This window comes from Antechinus flavipes, chromosome 1 (genome assembly GCF_016432865.1).
Source record: "Antechinus flavipes isolate AdamAnt ecotype Samford, QLD, Australia chromosome 1, AdamAnt_v2, whole genome shotgun sequence".
NCBI classification, from domain to species: domain Eukaryota; kingdom Metazoa; phylum Chordata; class Mammalia; order Dasyuromorphia; family Dasyuridae; genus Antechinus; species Antechinus flavipes.
This window is the reverse complement of record NC_067398.1, coordinates 172,984,524-173,007,046: the sequence shown is the minus strand read 5'-3', so window position 1 is coordinate 173,007,046 and position 22,523 is coordinate 172,984,524.

Here is a 22,523-nt window from a genome sequence, read left to right as displayed (position 1 = left end):
GTTATCCTCATTTCCCCCATTTTAAAAATGGAAATTAATAACTACCTTCCTCATAGAGTTGTGAAATAAAATAATAATAATAAAAATAACATATATCAAGTGTTTCATAAATTTTAAAGTACTATTAAAATGCTACTTAGTATTAGCTAAATAAAACATATTTAGTGGAAGAATATCTCTTTTATCATTGTATGTCCTCTTTCTGACACTGACCAACAAAGTATGTTGTGCATCAGTCATGATAGTCTGTTATTATTCAAAATATGTTTTTCATTTTTACTGAGGTTCCTAATACCTCAGAAAATGAGTAGTCATCTAATGGAAATAAATATTCCTTTGAGAATCTACATTTGGAAGGGACCTCAAATTAATCCGTGTGTGTGTGTGTGTGTGTGTGTGTGTGTGTGTGTATGCCATTTTCAGAAAATGGTCATCTAGTCTCTACTTGAACATCTTGATGAGAAAACTACTGTATTATAAAAAAACAGTTTTTCATTTTTAAATACCTTGACTCTATTGCTTAATGATAAATGCTGTAGACATCAGCTTTGAATGCTTCAGAAATCCAGATATTGCCACTTAAATTTGCATTAATGCCATGAAGAAATATAATTTAGAGTGAGGAAGCAGAATTAATTATGTAAAAAACCAGGAAGGAAGGTCAAAGCTGGTGGAAATTTTGAAGGAAGAGGCAGGCTTTCCTTTTCTTTTGTCCTATCTATGCAGATTCTGATTCCGAGACATATGGGGATCAGAGTTGAGAGTGTGTAATCTGCCATTGAAGCCACAGCAGAATGGGTTTCAAAAGAGTTATGGGATGAGAATAGAGATGACACATTCACTAGAGCAATTCTTTTTTAAGAAATTGTTTTGCTCAGTGAGCTTTCATGCCTCTCTCCCAATTTGGCCAATTTTGCTTTCTAAAGCATTCTTCTCATTAGCTTTTTAGATTTCCTTTTGCACCACTCTCAGTTTTTTCCTAATTTTTCCTCTAACTCTCTTACTTGTTTTTCAAAATCCTTTTTGAGCTCTTCTATGAGGTGAGACCAATTCTCATTTTTCTTGGAAGCTTTGAATGTAGGAGTTTTCACTTTGTTATCTTCTTCCAATTGTGTGTTTTAATCTTCCTTGTCACTATAATAATTTTCTATCATCAAAAATATTTTTCTACTGTTTTCTCATTTTCTTAGCCTATAACTCAACTTCTAACTCTTTGTTAAAATAGGGATTGGTGTTCATGGTAGAGGGGGCACTGGCTGAAGCTTCAAGAGATTTGTGCTGCTATTTACAGAAATCCTTCTAGCACTTTTTTTCTGCCCCGGAACTGTTAGAAGTGTCCAAACTTCTTTATAGCTGTAAAATTTAGAGTTCTAGAGCAAGAGCACTACTAACTTAGTGTTAGACCTCTTGTGAGCTGAGGCCTCCACCACTGCCCACATGCACTCTGAGTCATGCTGGTTTTCCAGGTTTTGCAAAGCCTTCTCTCTCACTCTACTGACAAATCTTTCCTGCTGATCTTCCAAATTGTCCTCGGTTTCTCTGATCTGAGTGGTTTAGAAATTGTCAGTGCTGCTGATAATTAAAATGGTCCCTAGGAGAACTTTCCATCAATGAAGAGGAAATTAGAGCAATAATTAGGAGTTATTTTGCCCAACTTTATGTCAATAAATTTAATAACCTAAGTGAAATAGAGGAATACTTACAAAAACAGATTATCTAGATTAACAGAAGAGAAAATAAATTACTTAAATAGTCCCATTTTAGAAAAATAAATAGAACAAGCTATTAATCAACTCCCTAAGAAAAAATATCCAGGGCCAGATGAATCAATTTTAGCAAATATTAAAAAAAATTAACTCCAATACTATACAAACTATTTGGAAAAATAGGGGAAAAAGGAGTCCTACCAAATTCTTTTTATGACACAGACATAGTACTGATACCTAAAGCAGGTAGGATGCAAACAGAGAAAGAAAATGATAGACCAATTTCTCTAATAAATATTGATGCAAAAATATTAAATAAAATATTACCAAAAGGATTACCAATAGTCATCTCTAGGATCATGCACCATGACCAAGTAGATTTTATACCAGGAATGCAGAGCTGGTTCAATATTAGAAAAACAATTAGCATAATTGGCTATATTAATAAACAAACTAACAAAAATCATATGACATTCTCAATAGATGCAGAAGAAGCATTTGATAAAATTCAACACCCATTCCAAGACTAGAATGTATAGGAATAAATGGACTTTTCCTTAAAATGATTAATAGCATCTATTTAAAACCATCAGCAAGAATCCTATGTTATGGGGACAAACTGGAACTATTTCCAACAAGATCAGGGATGAAACAAGATTGCCTACTATTACCATTACTATTCATTGTATTAGGATTGTTAGCTTTGGTGATAAGAGAAGAAAATGAGATTAAAGGAATTAGAGTAGGTAATGTGGAAACCAAATTATTACTCTTTGTAGATGATATGATGGTACTCTAGAGAATCAACTAAAAAACTACTAGAAACAATTCACAAATTTAGTAAAGTTGCAGAATACAAAATAAATCCACATAAATCATCAGTATTTTTATATATTACCAACAAAGTCTAGCAGCAAGAGATACAAAGAGAAATTCCATTTAAAATAATTGTTGATAATATAAAATATTTGGGACTACCTGCCAAGGGAAAATCAGGAACTATATGAACACAAGTACAAAACATTTTCTGCACAAATAAAGTCAGATCTAAACAATTGAAAAAAAATCAAGTGCTTACAGGTAGAAGAGCTAATATAATAAAAATAACAATACTACCTAAATTAATTTACTTAGTGCTATACCAATCAAACTCCCAAGAAATCATTTTATAAAGCTAGGAAAAAAAAAATCTTCTCTGGAAGAAGAAAGATCAAGAATTTCAAAGGAATTAATTTAAAAAATGCAAATGAAGGTGGCCTGACTATACCCAATCTAAAACTATATTACAAAGCAGCAATCATCAAAATCCTTTAGTACTGGGCTAAGAAATAGAGTAGTCGATCAATGGAATAAGTTAGGTTCACAGGACAAAATAGTCAATGAGTATAGTAACCTAGTGTTTGCCAAACCCAAAGATCCCAGCTTTGGGGATAAGATCTCACTATTTGACAAAAACTGCTGGGAAAATTAGAAACTAGTCTGGCAGAAACTAGATATTGACCCATATCTAAAACTATATACCAAGGTAAGGTCAACATGAGTTCATGATTGAGACATAAAAAATGATATTATAAACAAATTAGAAGAACATAGGATAGTTTATGTCTCAGATCTGTGGAGGAGGAAGGAATTTGTGACTAAAGAAGAAATGGAACTCATAATTGAACACCAAGTAGATAATTTTTATTATATTAAGTAAAAAAGTTTTTGTACAAACAAGACCAATGCACACAAGATTAGAAGCAATAAACTAGGGAAAACATTTTTACATTCAAAAGGTCTGATAAAAGGCTCTTCTAAAATATGTGGAGAATAGACTCAAATATATAAGAATTCAAGCCATTCTCCAACTGATAATGGTCAAAGGATATGAATAGATAATTCTCAGGTGAAGCAATTGAAGCCATTTCTAGTCATATGAAAAAGTTCTCTAAATCACTATTGATCAGAGAAAAGCAAATTCAGACAACTCTGAGATACCACTACCCACCTCTCAAATTGGCTAAGATGACAGGAAAATATAATGACAAATGTTGGAGGGCAAGAAGGAAACCTGGGACACATACATTATTGGTGGAATTGTGAATAGATCCAACCATTCTGGAGAGTAATTTAGAATTATGCTCAAAAGGTTATGAAACAATGCATACCCTTTGATTCAACAGAGTTTCTACTGGGCATATATCCCGGAGAAATCTTAAAGGAGGGAAAGGGACCCACATGTGCAAAAATGCTTGTGGCAGTCCTTTATATAGTGACAAGAAACTGGAAACTGAATGGATGACCATCAGTTAGAGAATGCCTGAATAAGTTATGGTATGTGAATGTAATGGAATATTATTGTTCTGTAAGAAATGATCAGCAGGATGATGTAAGAGAGATTTGGAGAGACTTATATGAACTGATGCTAAGTGAAATGAGCAGAGCCAGGGTATCATTATACATGGCAACAACAAAATTATACTCTGATCAATTTTGATGAATGTGGCTCATTTCAACAATAAGATGATTCAGACCAGTTCCATGAATCTTGTGATGAAGAGAGCCATCTACACCCAAAGAAAAGGGATTGTGAGAACGGAGTGTGGTTTACAACATAGCATTTTCATTCTGTTTGCTTGCATTTTATTTTCTTCTAATTTTTTTCTAATTTGATTTGATTTTTCTTGTACAGCAAAATAATTGTGTATATATATGTGTGTGTGTGTGTGTGTGTGTGTGTGTGTGTGTGTGTGTATACACACACACATACATTGGATTTAACATATATTTCGACCATATTAAATATATACTGGACTATTTGCCATCTAGGCGAAGAGATGGGAGAAGGGGAGGGATTGGATCACAAGGTTTTCCAAGAGTTAATGTCAAAAACTTATCCATTTATATGTTTTGAAAAATAAAAACTTTAATTAAAGAAGGGTTCCCTAGGCCCTTTTTTTGCTTTTCTGAGTTGGAGACCAGATGTGTGCTGGTTCTGCCTCTATTGTTTAATTATATTACTTCTTAGTCAGTATCAAAGAGTTTTGATGATTACATCTTTATAATAGTATATTCGATCTGATACAACTTGGTCACCATCTTTCTTTTTTCTCATTAATTCCCTTCATTTTCTTCATGTTTTGTTCTTCAATATTAATTTTAATATGTTTTTTAGCTCCACAAAATATTTTTGGTAGTTTGACTGATATGACACTGTATTCCCTGGCAAACTTATAGGATAATGTGACTAAAAAATACAAAAAATAAACAGAAGTCAGTGGATTCCGTGTTAATGGAGAAAATATTTCCAGAAATTAGATCACAGGTCCTTTTTCTTATAAAGGATTTGAATATTTGAGAATTTTTGAAATAGAATTTAAGATGTCTCATTTCATTGTGTTTTAATGTTAGAGACATAGTTTTGTAATTATTATTACAATCCAGTTTTCAAAGCCTTAAATTGCTTCAAACTATTATATTCTTCCAATACTATTGACATTTTAATCTGATCTATATGCTTTTCTTCTGCTTATATGTTGGAGATGCACATCTGTTCAAGTATTGTGCAGACCACTGTTTTCAAGAATATCTCAATTTTATTTTCTAAGATGTCTGTTATCTTTTCTTTTTTCTTATCCTTTTCAAACTCTGATATCTATACAAGTTCTAAACCTTATTTCTTATTTATTTTTTCTTTTTCTAATTTTTTAAACCACTATTCTATTATGATTTCTGAAATTTTCATGTATAATTTTTCATTGCCAAGTATTAGGGAATTTTCAGTTGATTTATTATGTTATCTAAGAATTATAAAACCTATTATAAAGAAATTGAACCTGAAGCCCAGAGATTCTGAGTGATAATTCCAAATTCACAAAGCTAATAATAGGGTTAGGATTTGACCCCATGTCACCTGACTCCATTATATCATACTGGCATGAATTTTCATGTCCCACTTGTGCCTAGAAATGAGCCATGTAAAATGACAGCGGAATTAATTTTTCCTATTATGTGGGGCTGTCTATTCCAAGTAAAGTTTTTTTTTTTTTAATCCAGCTTTTTCATACTCTGGCAATGCGATATCTGGCCCAGTGTGAGTTGTCTAAAGAAACTTTACTCTGATCATTTTGTTAAACAAGCTAATTTGATTGAAAGTCCAGCACTTACATATATTATAGTCTTTGAGAGCACAGCTAATTTTAGTGTCCATTTCCAGACAAAGTTACTCACTTAATTCTTGTCATTGCCTGTTTGTAGCTGGAAGCAAGTTATCTATTATCCACATCTTGAGTATTACCTATCTAATCATGTGCAGTTAAGATGTAGGAAGCCTTTTTCCTTTCTTCCTGTCACAGTGAGGGGCTCTGAAAATCCTGCTACCAACCACATAGCCTGGGGCTGCACAGCACCTTCAAGTCAAGCTTTATTGAGGGAGGGGGGGGGGTTGGTGTGACATTTACTTTGCCATTTTATTGGCTTCCCAACTGTACTTCAAAACAGACATGTCATCCATTATCTTCTTTTACTCTCTTTCTCACCACCTTCCCCCAGGTTATCAGGATTGTTCAGCTAATAGGAAAAAACTGAAAATATTAATATTACAGTGACTTTTGGCAGTCACTCCAGAGTCAGGTTGCTTCTTTCTAAGGCAGCAAATTAAATCTCAATAACTCACACAATTTTATGTTAGAACACACAAACTCTGTAACCTGCCACAGATATTTCAAATTAACACCTATATCTACAAGTTAACTGGGAGGAGATTAAGTTGTGATTCTAGATTTGAAAAGAAGATTCATTCCCTGAACAAGGACTAATTAATTAAAGATACTTACCCCTCGTACCTTCCTTACTGTTGCTATGATTATTATATAAAGATAGAATATAGAGAATAGCACCAGACACACAAGAGAAAATATTTTAAGAGGAAAAAACAATTCTAAATTTTATTTTTATTTCTGGATGACTCATGATCTATTTTTTTTGCCAAAGATGTATTTTATAGCCTTAATCTTATGTCTTTTAAATATAAATTTATACATGCCTCCTTGGAAAGAGCTTTACTATAAATACATATATAAATATATATATATATGTATATTTGCATATGCATACATATACCTATATATTTATGGCAAATCTCTTTGAGTAGGGATGCACATTACATATGTGTGTGTTTGTGTATATGTGTGTTTCAGTTCACATATATGTGTTCACATATGTAGATATTAATTTTTGTAGTCACTTCAGTCCTGTCTGACCCTTTGTGATGCCATTTGGTATTTTATTGGTGAAGATAATAGGATGATTTTCTGTTTCCTTCTCCAGCTTCTTTTATAGATGTAGAAACTGAGACAAATAGAGTTAGGAGACTTATTCAGGGTCACAGTTAGTGTCTAAGGCCAGAGTTAAACTCATGAAGAGAAGTATTCCTGACTCCAGGTCTGTTACTATATACACTGATCCACCCAGTGGTTCTATCCATGTGTATATATGCAAAAATACATAAATATATCACCCTTGTTATAGGCAAATACATACACCCACACACATGTGTGTGTGTGTATTTGTATTAGACAGAAAAGTAAGATTCAAATACTCATCTAAAGAATATTACAAATTATAGGGGAGACTTGGAAGGGCATTAGTCTTAATTTGCCAAAAAATTAAGATATCTCAAACTGAAGAAAAAGCAAGGACCATAAGTTAACTTCTGTTTTGAGTTTTAGAATATGCTTATTATTAGACTAGATTAGGTTCATATTGTAATTTCATCCAAGGAAAGATTTGTGTCTCAAAGGATTGAAAAAGTTATTTTAAATTGAAATGACTTCTAGATCTCTTCTCAGGTAAGATGGGCAGTCTCAAATATTACCATTTAGTTTAAACCTTTAATTTAATTAATTAAAGAAACTGAGGCTCAACAAGATTGTCACTTTACTATGTGCTAAGTGTCAAAGGGAATATTTGACCTTATGTTCTCTGATTCCAGAGGTACTACTGTGTGCTCTATGCTTTGCTAGTATATATTCACATGAAAGATGAAAGAGATCAATCTGGAGTGAGTTCCTACCGAAGACCACCAAGGGTATGACCACTTTTAAAGCAGCTCCTTTGTTCTTTCTTATAAATCGCAAAGAAGTAGATAATTGCCTAGCAAAGGTTTTTGCTTTGCCAAAAATACAAAAAAAAAAAAAAAAAAGACCCATATTCCTAGGCCAATATGTAATGATTTCAAGCAAAATCAAAAATATACAAATTTTTAAAAATACAAAATCTCAAAGCTGGAATAACATGAAATGGAAAGAAATGATGAAGAATGTAAACTATAGTGTCAGAGTTTCTTAGTGGGAAGAGGGTACCAAGGTTAGCCTGAATGCTTTTACTCTATAAACATCTGGAATCACTTTTTTTGCAATATCTTTCCAGAAAATTGGAGAGCAATGAATAAACTCACCAGAACCAGCAAAAAATTCCAATGCTGATTTATAAAGTTGTTGTTGGTTTTTTTTTTTTTTTTTTTTTTTTTTTTTTTTTTTTTTTTTTTTTTTTTCCTTCTGGGCAAGGGCAGGAACTGAAGTTGATTTATCTTGGGTCATGGCTCCCTGGATAGTGAGGGCAATTACTCACAGACAAGATCTCTGAGCATCTCAAGATTCTTTGCTTCCCAGTACAAAAAACAATCAACAACTTGAGAGGTCCTGTTGTTAAAAATCTGGTGTTCAAGACTATCTACTATGAAGAAAAAGGTTAGGGTTGTGGGTTAATGGATACAAAGTCAATGAACTTAAATAAAGATGAGTATAATACTTAGAATTTGTGGAAAGGCAAACCTCAAATGATGAACAGGAAATATCCTAAAAGGAAGCAGGTGAATTGATTATGTAGGAACTGAAATAAAATTCCCCATGCAACAAAAGTTATATATAATTTTACATTCCCAGGAAAAGTCACATAGACACACAACCATACATATACATAAACAATGTTTAGTCCATAGTTTTCCAGGTTATAATATCAATGAAGCTGTTTCAAATTGAAAAAAAAAAAAAAGCTTCAAATTACTTAACTTCATGGGCCTGTTTCCTTTTTTATAAAATGAGATTAGATTAGATTGCCTCTACGGTTTTTTCAGTTCTAGATTCTTTTATATGATGACACCAGGATTCTTGTAGAAAACTGGTTCTATGGAGGAAGACATTTTAATCTTCATGAATAAATTACATTTTTAAACAAGTCTTCTGATGTTGGGAAAACATTGATGTGCATGTGCAAAGTATTGTGCAAGATTAGAGCCACTGAATGATCTGGGTAGATCTCACAGGACACTGATACTTGAGAGAAAAGCATACTGAACTCCACTTAGCCCATTTATAGTACTTTATTTCTAGAGTCTAGCCTTCCTCTAGATGGGCCTTTTGGTTCTAAAGAATTTACCCATGTGAGCTTGGAATAAGCTCATCATTGAGGTCATTGATTCCCCTTCACTTTATTCTGCCAAGTCATCCTACAAACTTACCTGTTTGATCCTTTTAATAGAAACATAGTGGGGGCATTTTTTTAAGTGCATGTCTTGAGCTCCAGCCCTGATGGTTTGTTTGAAGGACGTGAGAGGTGAAAGGAAGGTGTAATGAGCTGAAGCTCGATTGATGCACTGAGGTCCCAAGCATGTGAGACTTAATAGTAACTGGACCATACTCTATTAATATAAGCTTGGAGAAAGAATGGCCTCTGCCCACTCTTTGTGCAAGTTTTGATGTGTTGTACAGGAAATGACATAGAGACACTTTTGGTGGGTGGAGAGAGAGAGAGAGAGGTGGAGAGAGAGGCAGAGGGACTGCTGGCTGGGTTTGTGTTGCAGCTGCTCACATTCCTATCGCCATCCCCCTTCACTTCCACAAAGAATAAATACCAAGGATTTTCCCTTAACCTGAATTCCTGATTCTGGCTGATTTTCAAATATGTGGTCATCACATTTGGTGCCCAAGTGTGGGAACCAAGGACCCTACTTTCACTGAAGAAGTCTCTGGTGACCAGGAACTTAGGTAAGTATTGTAATAGACAAACAGGGAACTTATTTTCTTAAGGACTAAACTAGTAACCTTTTCTGACTGAAATGGGATAGATGTTAGGAAAAGATTCTCCTCCATCCGCACTCCTACTCCCACCCCCCACTCCTGCCCTGGAGTGGTGCTATAGAAAGCATGCTTAAGCTGATAGAAGGACAAGGGCTACTTATAACTTGGGAACAGATAGCTAGACTTCTGGGTAAATTAAAACAAACCTCCTCTTGGTTCTTAGAGGAAGAGCAAATCTCTCTAGATATTTGGACATTAATAGGGCACCAGCTCTCTGAATATTACAATGAAAAAAGTCCTTGTTCAATTTCTATAGAAGCATTTTATGTATACAATATAATATAGTTGGCCTTTAAAAATCCTGTAAGTTATGGAAAAAAGAAAAGTTCTATGAATAGCCAAAAGAGGAAGCTTGAGGAAAAGGAAGAAGACAATGAACAGATTAATGCCATATCCCCACAGGGCATGGAGATTTAAGTGAGGCTCAAAGGTGTGGTGACTTTCCACCCCATGAGGTAGCTTCAGCCCCACCTAAGGAGCTGGTAATTGACTCTCCTCCACCAACTCTACCTTCTGGGATGGAGGGAAGAGGAGTAATGGGGGGAGGGAGGGCAGTGACAGCACCAGCACAGATGCCTTTTATAGCCAGGCTATGTTGTAGACTTCCCAAGATTCCAACATGGGAAGACAGGGTCCCTTCTGGCAAGGGACTTCCAGAGAGACTTGTCAATGCTTTCAATGTGGTAAAGTAGGGCATCTGAAAGCTCAATGTTGGTGTAGAGACAGAATGAGAAAACAGGGTGGGAGAACAAGACCCAACACCTCATGTCAAAAATGCAACAGAGGCTTCCATTGGGCTTCAGAATGTAGACAGTCATTAGAGATGCCAACTGGCCCAGTCACTGGCCAAAGATTAAAGCAGACACCTATATATCTGGTGTAGGAGAATTAATAGCAGCTGAAGTTAGTGCTGCCCCTATGAGATGGACTTTTGAAGGCAAAACAGGAGTTCTAACTCCTTTTATAGTTGAAAAAGTCCCCATCAATCTGTGGGGAAAAGACGTTTTACAACAATTAGGGTTAAAAATGAGTACTTCGGTTTTTTAGGCAGGGCTGATGTTGAAGGTCTGCCAACACTTTCACCTGTTCCTATTCAATGGAAAACTGATACATCAGTGTGGAGACACAGTCATCACAGGAAGGCACACTTTAGGTAGTGATAAAATGCAGGCCTTATTAGATATAATGCAAGTGCAACTTGACCAAGGACATGTACAACCTTCTCTAAGTCCTTGGAATTCCCCAGTATTTGTTGTAAAAAAAGAAATCTGGAAAATGTAGGATGTTGATTGATTTAAGAAAGGTGAATGAAAAGATGGATGAAAACTATGGGAACTCTTCAGCCTGAACTTCCATCTCCTACTCAGCTGACTAGAGAATGGCCTCTTTGGGTTATAGACATTAAGGATTATTTCTATTCTATCCCTCTGGATAAGGAGGGTATGAAAAGATTTGCCTTTTCAGTGCCCAGCGTTAACTTAGCTGAGCCTTATAAAAGATATGAATGGACAGTTTTGCCACAGGGAATGAAAAACAGCCCTAAATTCCTGACTCTGGCTGATTTTAAAATATGCAGTCATCACAGGAAGGCACATATAGATTCCATTAAATGGTGATATTACTGGAATTAGTTACTTATTAACAAATCTACATCTGAAAAAGGAGGCACTGTATGACAGTTCCATATTTGCAGAAGAAAAATACCTTTTTCACCAGCAGCAATGTCATTGTTCTCTCCCTTCAGTTTCTTTCCCATGTTACTTTTAAGGTGATGATTACATGTAAAAATAGCTCAGGTCAGATTTCTTCTAGGAGTAAAGATGACTGAGTAAACAGAGCATCACTGTAACACTCCCATATTCACCTCTAGACAACCATAAAATAACACCTAAGACAAGTTTTAAAACAGCAGAACTAGCAAGGAAATAGAATAAAAAATTCTTTTAGCCCAGGAAACTGGAAATATTGGCAGGAGGGGATCTGTCTCACTAAGGTAAAGGTGGATCTCACTCCAGGATAAGAAGCTTTCCAGCAAGCCAGTAACAAGTCCCACCTCAACAAACAAACAGGTCATCCTAAGTTCCAATGTTGTGAAGCAAATAAACATCAACAGCAGAATCCCTTACATGCCTTAGCATGAACAAGAGAACCCACAGATGACTTCTCCCCAAACCATCATATATTTTGAAATAGCCCCAGGTAAACAAGCACCCTCCTGACATTAGACCACCATATGCTTCACTATAGCTTTAGGGAAATGCAAAAATGCCCCACCAGGTCTCAGCATTGCCAGATACCACCTAAAGAAATTCAGCTAAATATTAGAAAAGCTGCCAGTTCTCTATAGCCTTCAGCAGTATCAGCTACCAGTCCCCTATCTAAACAAGTTTTTTTTTTATTCTTTCTCATGTATTTCTCCCCCCTTTTGATTTGCTCTTCTTTCAAAACTAATATGGAAATATTATTTACATGAAAATACACATAGAAACTATTCCAAACTGCCTACTATCTTTGGAAGAAAGGAGGTGAGGTATTATGAATCAAATAATTAAAGACACCATGCTATTTTAACTAGATTCAGTTCAATGATTACTATACATATTTTTCATTTTGTATTTATACAAAATATTGTATAATTAGGATCATAAAAAATGGAAAAGAATCCACACATGCAAAAATGTTTATAGCAATTCTTTTTGTAGTGGCAAGGAACTGGAAACTGAGTGGATGCTTATCAATTGAGAAATGGCTGGATAAATTATGGTCCGTGAATATAATAGAATATTATTGTTCTATAAGAAATGATCAGCTGAATGATTTCAGAAAGACCCAGAGAGACTTACATGAAGTGATATTAAATGAAGTGAGTAGAACCAAAAGAAAATTTACATTGAACATAGCAACAACAAGATTATGTGATGATCAACTGTGATGGACTTGGCTTTTTTCAACAATGAGAAGATTCAGATCAATTCCAATAGACTTGTGATGAACAGAGTAATTTGCATCCAGAAAGAAGACTATAGGAACTGAATGTGGGATCACAGCACAGTATTTTCACCTTTTTTGTTGTTGTTTGCTTGCTTTTTTTTTTCTTTCTCACTTTTTTTTCTTTTTGATCTGATTTTTGCAGCATAATAAATGTGGAAATATGTTTAGATGAATTGCATGTTTGGTCTATATTGGACTACTTGCTATCTAGAGGAGGAAGGAGGGAGAAAAAAAAGAAGAAAATATGAAACACAAGGGTTTTGCAAGATGTTGAAAACTATCTTTGCATGTTTTTGAAAAATTAAAAAAAAACTAGTATAAAAGTGAATGCTGAAATTTTTGACAGGTAAATAGGAGGAAAATATAGCACTGCTAAAATATCTCTAGAGGAGTACTTCTCACCTCTGAGTTATCATAATTTGAGTTTTTTCAGGATGATGCTGAGAGTAGAATTGTCATGCTGTTAGTGCTTATCTTGCAATATAATAGTTCTATATAGTATTTTTGTAAAAAAAAAAAAAAGAAAGAAAGAAAGAAAGAAAAGGAAAAGAACAGTAAATTTTGGATTTTAGATTTTATAACCATAAAATAAGATTAAGTCATACTTCAATGGAAAGAACACATAATTGAAATGAGAACTGCTTATATATCCTGACTGCCACTTGGTCAAGTCATTTAACCTTCTTGGATTTGCTTACATCAACTATAAAATATTAGGGCTGCACTAGATGGCCTCTGGAGTACCTTTTAGTTCTGGATCTATTACCTCATGACCTCTATGTCTTTTTCTCATGCATAAAATAAGGGGGTGGTGAAGATTGGATTAGTTGTCTTCTAAGATGCTTGGCAGTGCTAAATCTCTTATTCTATGAAGTCTAAGTACTCTTTATATCTAAAATACTATGCATATTTTGCTTACAAATATGGGATTAAAATTAAGATTGATCTTATAAAATACCTTATAAAGAAGTCATTATGCTTTCTTTGACTCTTACCTTAATCTTTTTTCAAATTAATTTGACTCAGTTATTAAAATTTATAAAGTGAGCAAGATATCAAGGTAGTCTAATGTATGAAGAAAAGAAGAAAGGAAGGAAGGAAGAAAATGAGGCAAAGAGAAAAAATTTCAGTGCAGTGCTGTCTAAATACTTTTAGTATATAATTGCCCTTGCCCTAGTGACTAAGAAGCATTATCTTTTGCTTCTGCTTGTAGTCAGATAATTTTGGCTTAGAAGAAGCACATTTCACACTATGTTTTCAAAAGTGTTTCTTTATGACACCAAAGAAGGTTCCAAAGTAACAAGAATAGTAAGAACTAAAGTCATGTCAGGAAATCTTTAAACAACAAACTCAGAGATACAAAACTGTCATAGAGTAATATGAATCAAGTAATTAGACACCATATTATTTTAACTACATTTAGTTCAATGGTTACCATACATATCTTTCATGAAATTATGTTTTCTTTTATTTCTCCTTTTCACTGCCTGGCAAATCACTTTCTAATCACCCAAGCTGGGAAGTATAAGTTTATTTCTATTTTGAGTTGACCAATAGATTAAGTTCTTGTCTGAAGTAATGATCTGTCTTCCTTTCCCTGGAGAAGGAATTTCTGATGATAGAGATAGCAGTATAATATCAATTTTAAAGTACACATATAAAAAATTTTATTATATCATATTATGTTATAAAATAGCCAGTTATATTGAAAAGAACCCCATTGAGATTATTGCAAGATAAAAAACCTATATTGCTACTCCAAATGAAAACCTGTGTGAAGATAATTTAAACAGAGTTTTTCCCTTCCTTGATTTCTTCATTCCTTTCTGCTTCCTCCCCTATACCCTTTTCCTCCTCCCTTCCCCCATTGATTTTGTTTTTCTGAAAAAGATTTGAGGATGAAAATAGAAAGGAAAAAGTTAAAATAAAGTACTGTATATTATAAATGTTTCCTAAAATATTCCACAAGAGTAATTTCTATTGTCCTTCATTATTGCAAAGTAAGGAACTTTATAAATATGGATCAGTCAAAACAGCTCTGAAATTTGAAGGTTATCATTTTGCAAGTCAAGAGAATGAATATGGGTATACCTTGTTTGATACAAACCTAACACATGAAAATTGGTGAATGTTAATAGTAATAGTTCACAATTACAATGTTCCTTCTTCATAACCTTGTAAAGTAGTTGAATTATTATTTTAATGTCAACATCATGAGCCAAGTGCTGATCTTAATTCAAGTTTATTTCCTTGTCTACTTTGCTATTCTGTTCATATACACTTTATACAATACAATAATCAAGAAGTCTAGATTATCATTTCAGAAAAGTTAGAAAGAAGGTTATTGAATTGAGTCAAAAATCAAGCTAAATAGCTTCTAAGATCTCTTGTCATTATAGGATTCCATAATTCTGTGATTCATTAGCTATTGTAGTTTGCTTTTAAATAAGATATTTATTATTGATGTGGTACAATTGACAAACATATAATTTACCTAATTTTTTTTCCTGGAATTTATCCACCATGAAAAATGAAAATGCATCTGGAATCTTCATAATGCACAAGATGTACATTAAGAAAAGTAGCCTACATGGATACTATGAATCAAGTTCTGAATAGTTTCTTGAATCACAGATTGCCAGACTAGAGGCAAATACTAACAAACCTACTTCAGAAGAAAAGAAGTCACAGAAAAGAAAAAAAAAATATCATCAAGGTTATGATGCTACCAAATGCCTAACTTCAGAAACAAATGTTTTATTCATGGAAATTACATGAAAGAAAATGCCCATGTGCTTCAACACTGAACTCTAAAGATCACTGAGCTTTTTCATCTGACCTGCCCCAGAAACCTCCTATCTGTGTTCTGCCATCCTATCAGAATGTGATTTCGTTGAGATCTTTCTATTTTTATCTTCAGAGTTTTGCACAAAATACATAATAGAAAGAACCAATAAATCAAAATATACATACAATGTTTTGGGGTATTTAAACATATTTCTGCCTAATGGCAGACATCACTAGGATGGAAGAAGGGAAGAATATAAAGGAGGGGAAAAATTTATATAACTTTATTATATATTTAATAGGAATAGCAATTAATATAATAGATTTTCAGTTTTGTGTATAACCAGTTTTTATTAAATGTTACCAATGTCTCCCATGTCATACAATTAATTCTGAAGTTCTTAAGAGACAGTTTGAATTTCAACAACAATACTGTATGAGGATGTATTCTGATGGAAGTGGATATCTTCAACAAAAAAAAAAGATCTAATTCAGTTCCAATTGATCAATGATGGACAGAAGCAGCTACACCCAGAGAAAGAACACTGGAAATGCATGTAAACTGTTTGCATTTTTGTTTTTCTTCCTGGGTTATTTTTACCTTCTGAATCCAATTCTTCCTGTGCAACAGGAAAACTGTTTGGTTATGCACACATATATTGTATCTAGGATATACTGTGACATATTTAACATGTATAAGACTGCTTGCCATCTGGGAGAGGGGGTGGAGGGAGGGAGAGGAAAAGTCAGAACAAAAATGAGTGCAAGGGATAATGTTGTAAAAAATTACCGAGGCATGAGGTCTGTCAATAAAAAGTTATAATTATAAAAAAAAAAAAGAGTTAAAACACAGGGGAAAAAAAGAGAGAGAGTTTGAGAGTGTTCTTGTATAGCTTTTTCTGACTACCATGTAAGCACTTGCCTTGTGTGAGTTATCCATAAAATGGGCTTTTTGGCAAGTTTACATTTGGCATTAGAACAATGTGGTCAGCCAAACAGTGTTGTTGCTCTCTCTGCAGTACTTTGAATGTTTATCACTTTAGTTTGAGAAAGAACTTCAGTGTATGGTATCTTATACTTTCAGGTGATCAATCAATCACTCCCTAGCTGAAGCACCAACTAAAGAAGAGATTTTGAAGGACAATAGGTTACTTTTCTGTGACAAAATACCTAGTACTGATTTTATTCTATTGGAGATTGACAAGATTGGGATGGGAGGATAGGAAAATTCTCCTTGTAGATTTTTTTTTTTTTTTGGTTTTCTGCTATGCTATCATGCATTTTTCACTTTATTCTTTTTCTTCCCTTTCATAACCTCTCCTCCCCACTTCCTCCAAGCAAGATGCAATTAAGCACAGGTATATATATACACATACAATCGGGGAGGAGGGGGAGGAGGGGGAGGAGGGCAGGGGAGAAAGAGAGAGAGAGAGAGAGAGAGAGAGAGAGAGAGAGAGAGAGAGAGAGATTTTCTCACTACCTCACTAGTCTTCTTGATCTATATCTGACCACTGGACCCACATGGCTCTGAGAGGAAAGTGACGCAGGTGACCTTGCACTGCCCTCCTTCACTTAAATCCAATTCACTAGTATGTCATGTTATCACCTCCCCAATGTCATGGTCTTCTTCAAGAACAAAGGATAAACAGCAACAACAACAACAACAACAACATCAACAATAACAACACACACACACACATATTCACATTCATACACCCACATACATTGTATATCTATCTATACACATGCACAAACATACACACACATATGTGTATGTGTGTATGTATACATACACATTACATTTATGTTGTCATGGATTCCTTCAACTTCTGGGGGGCATAACCTCCAAGTGACATATAATCTAGAAATGTTTAGTCAGCTTTTGTGTGAACAATGTACAAATACACCTGTGCTTAACTGCATCCTGCTTGGAGGGACTGAGAATAGAAGGTGATGAAAGGGGAAGAAAAAGAATAAAGTAAAAAATGCATGATAGCACAGCAGAAAACAAAAAAAAAATCTACAAGGAAAAATATATATAGTCATTAACATATAATCTCCTCTATTATTGTATATGCTTTCTTGAAATGGAAATTTATTGTAATATTTTTGAATCCTCCCTGATGTTGTGCTGTATATAAGACAATGTCTTGTTTGTTTTAATTTTCCTTTTATGTCTTTCTTTTTCTAATTTTTAATTTTTTTATTTAGTTTTAAATAAATTTTAAAATGGAGACAAAATCTTGGTCCTATAAATTGTTGCATTTGAGGCCTTTAAATGGCATAATGAATAGAGTGTTAGAGTTAGTCAAGAAGTCATGAGTGAATTTTGAGGGCAGAACTAAGATGGTGGAGTGGAGCCAGAAAGTTGCACGAGCACTCCCAATTTCCCTCAAAAACCACACAAAACCCAAGCCTCTGAATAGTCTGATGGAATGGAACCACTCTCCAGCTAAAGATAGAGTGTAATGACTTCAAGGAAAATCAGTCTCACTGGGATTAAAGAGGTATTCAGCCGAGGTCATGCAGTGACCCAATAAGCCAGTGAGAGGGTCTTAATGCCAGAAGATCAGCAACTGAGATCTTTGACTCTGACTCAGTAGTAGAACAAAGCAGTGGTACAGCCTCCAATAGCATTTCAGAGTGCAAATTGGCAGATAGGGAAACAAGTTTGTTTCCTTGGGAGAGCAGATAGGGCTACCCTCTGCTGTGAGCAAGACAATAAACACAAAGTGCCCCTGTGCTCAAAGCTAAGGCTAAGAACTGCACAGGAAGCTTGGGACAATGCCCCTTTTACTATAGGAGCAGAGCTCAATCATAAAGGGCACAAAAGAGGAAATTAAAAAAGAGAAGCAAAGAAAATGAGTAAGAAACAGAAAAAACCTTAATTACAGAAAGCTACTATGCTGCCCTGATATATTTGAACCAAAGTGGTAAATAGTCATTGAAAAAATCATTTCCTTGGGGTTTTCCTTGTGGGATCTCTTTCTGGGAGTGATCGATGGATGGATTCTTTCAATGACTGTTTTCTGCTTGGGTTTGAGTATATCTGCTAATATGTTTGTGTGGTAGCAAAGGTAGAACCTGAAAGTTGACTAAATAGTAAACTATTTTACTATTGGTAAAAGTATAGTAATTGGATGTAGTATTAGTTTGGAGTAAGAGTAAGAGCCTAGGTTGTTAGAGAAGAACACTAAAAGAATCAACATTGCACAGAGATAATAATAATAATAATAATAATAATAATAATAATAAATAAACCTCACTGGCAAATAAAAAGCTAGAATTTGGAAGATAAAAAAATTAAAAATTGACTAATTTCCTCCTTGAAAACACTGACAAATCCCAATATACAGACACAGGTATATGTGCATGTGTGAGTACACATGCATATGCACAGACACAAACTCCTAACATTGATTCCTTCTCTAGCTAAACTTAGTCTTAGACTAGTCAGGTTCTATAGATCTTGGTAGTCAGTCTAATTCTCTTCTCTTCAACACTTTCCTTCAGAGTCTCACAAAAAGAGAGCTAGCTTTGGCAATGTTGGTGTCAAACTTGTTATAAACATGTATATTCTTGGAAAGTGTAATGCCAAGATAAGTAAACTTATCCACAGCATTCAACACTTTTCCATTTAATTTAAGTGATGGTTTCATGTATGTGGATTATGTGGTACTGGCTGGTGGAATACCTATGTTTTCTTGATGTTAATTGTCAAGCCAAAAGTAGCACAAGCAGTAAAGAATCAATCCACACTTTGTTGTGTCTCAACTTCTGAGGCTGCATTGAATGCATAATAATCTGTGAACAACAACAACAACAAAATCTTTAACAAACTTTCCTTCCACTTTAGTCTTAGCTTGTAGCCTTTTCAAGCTAAATGATTTGCTGCCAATGTGGTCGCTACTTTTAATACTATGTTTGTCCTCACTGAAGGTATCTGACAACATTGGTAAAAACATCACTCTAAAAGCATGGAAGCAAATACACAGAATTGACCTCAAACCAGAATTGAACTCAAGAATTTTAATTCCAGTGCTCTGTCCAATACCCTACCTATTTGCTTCTGAGAAGTGAGAATTCCATGTGAGTCTATGAGTGAAAAAAAAAAAAATTCCTGATTCTTATCCTTGAGAACATGTATTACTTCTAAGTACTTCACTGAGAACCTCCTTACAATATCATTTTTAAAGATGAGAAGATGAACAAAAATGAATTAATAAGATTACTATAAAATGTCCTTCATCTTAGAAGACATGATACTTTAGATTGTAAGTATTAAAAAGTAGTCAATACAAAACGGTCAATAATTTTAATACTCTAGTGTTTGACAAACCAAAAAACCCCAGCTTTTGGGATAAGAACTCACTGTTTGACAAAAATTGCTGGGAAAATTGGAAACTAGTATGGCAGAAACTAGGCATTGACCCACACTTAACCCTATACACCAAGATAAGGTCAAAATGGGTTTAGTGCCTTCTCAAATAGAACTGCTGCAGCAGGACTTGCTTTGGGGCAGAGAAATTTCCAGTCCAAGCAGGGATATTCGCTGGTCAGCTGCTAATACCCACAGCCCAACTGGGGGCTTTGATCTCGAGTAGTGACACTTTCAGTGCTTAATCTCTAGGTTTAGGGCAGTCGCTAAACCACACAGTGCAGTTCTCCACTGGGCACTTCCATGGCTCAGCATGTGCTGAATCACTTCCAGTTGAGGGAGGTGGTGTGAACTTTTGCCTAGAACACTCCCATACATCCCTGTCTGAAGCCTGTTTACATCTTTCCATGCTTTGCAGAGGAAGCTGGTAACCTTCTTGCACTGAAGGCAGACCCTAAAGGCTTTAAAAAATGAGTAAAAAAAAATCAAAAGGACATCAATAGCTTCTATACAGAAAAAGAGCAGATTTGTAACCCCAAGGAGACTAATAGCAAACAGTCTCCAGACAATACTCCAAAGGAAAATGTTACCTGGTTTCCTTTAAATAATGCTCTCCTAGAAGACACTATTAAAAGTCTCAAAAGGGAGCTAGAACAAAAATGGGGAAAGGAAAGAGAAGCTTTGCAAGAAAGTAACAACTTTCTGAAGTATGAAAAGGTAAAAAATTCCCAGGGAGTGCAAGGAAACAGAATTTGTGAATTGGAAAAGGTAAAAAACATCTCAGGAAAGTAGAATTTATGAATTGGAAAAGATAAAGAATTCACAAAAAAGTAGGATTTGTGAATTGGAAAAAGAAAATAAGTCACTAAAAAAAAAAAAAAAATTAGTGAAATGGAAAAAAAGTCCATAGAGCAAAACAGCTTATTTTAAAACTCAATTAAACATATACAAAAATAAGTTAAAAAAAACTAATGAAGAAAATAACTCATTAAAAATCAGAACTGAACAAATAGAAACCAATGATTCATTGAGACAGCAAGAATCAGTCAAGCAAAACCCCAAAAAAAAAAAAAATGATAAATTGGAAAAAAAAAACATGAAATATCTATTTGGAAAATGACAGACCTGGAAAATAGATATAGGAGAGATAATCTGAGGATTATTGGATTTTCCAAAAATTATGATAAAAAAAAGAGCTTAGATACTATTTTACAGGAAATCATCAAAGAGAACTGTCCAGAGGTAATAGAATCAGAAGATAAAAATTGAAAGAATTCATATAACACCTTCTGAAAAAGACCCTAAAATAAAAACTCCAAGGAATATTGTGGCCAAATTTCAGAACTATCAGATTAAGGAAAAAATATTACAAGCAACCAGAAAAAAAAAAAAAAAAACCAGTTCAAATACCGAGGTGCCACAATAAGGATCACCCAAGATTTGCCTGCCTCCACATTAAAGGACCAAAGGGCCTGGAATCTGATATTCAGAAAGGCAAAAGAACTTGGAAGGCAGCCAAGAATAAACTACCCAGCCAAGGTGAGCATTTTGTTCCAGGGAAGAAGATGGGCATTTAAAGAAACAGATAAATTCCATTTGTTTCTATGGAAAAAAACAGAATTTACTCTCCAACCATAGGACTCAAGAGAAGCAGAAAAGGTAAAAGGAACTCTTCAGAACTGTATTTCTGTTGTGGATATACAAAAAGACTACATGTATAATTTGATTTTACTGATATAACATAAAAAAGGGAAATAGAAATGGAGAGGGGATAATGTCAGAAAAGGGAGAAACGGGGGATAAAAAGAGGAAAACTACATTCCATGAAGAGGCAAAGGAAACTTTTCATATCTGAGGGAACTCAGAGAGGGGGAGGAACATTGCGTGAATCTTACTCTCATCAGAGTTGGGTCAAAGAGAAAATAATTGACATACTTGTTTTACAGAAAATCTTCTCTCACCTCATTAAAAAGGGAGAGAAAAAAAGGGAAAAGGAAAAGAGTAATAAGGGAAGGGTACCAGAAAGGGGAAGAGAGTCAAAGGGGGGAGAGAGGGATCCTAAAGAGGGTGAGCGGCATGATACAAGTGGGGCCCATAAGTTTAAAACTGGGAAAGAGGGTTAAGGGGGATGTTGGAATCCTTACTAACTGCTAAGTAATTAGAGTTGATCTAATCTTACAAGAAGATGTTTTGGCCGGAACCTGAAACAAGGTACTAAGTAGAACTAATTAAGACAAGGCTTGTGTTCACACCTTTACTCATTGGAGTCCACAAGTATGCTAGCTTCACAAAGTACACTTTCTAACTTCAAGGGAGTTCACACCTCCCTTAAAGTCATTGGGCCAGAGAGCACTATGGGAGAAAACCCATAATCCCATTCTCTCAGAAGAGGCATATAAAAGGCCAGCGATGAGGGATCTATGGCTGAATACATTTTTTCCTCTTGGCTGGCTGATCGCGCTGGACTCGAGAGGAACGACTCTGGTGCAGAGAACACTTTTGACGGATTTCAGTGGAGCTACGCCAGAAGCCCTCTCTCCG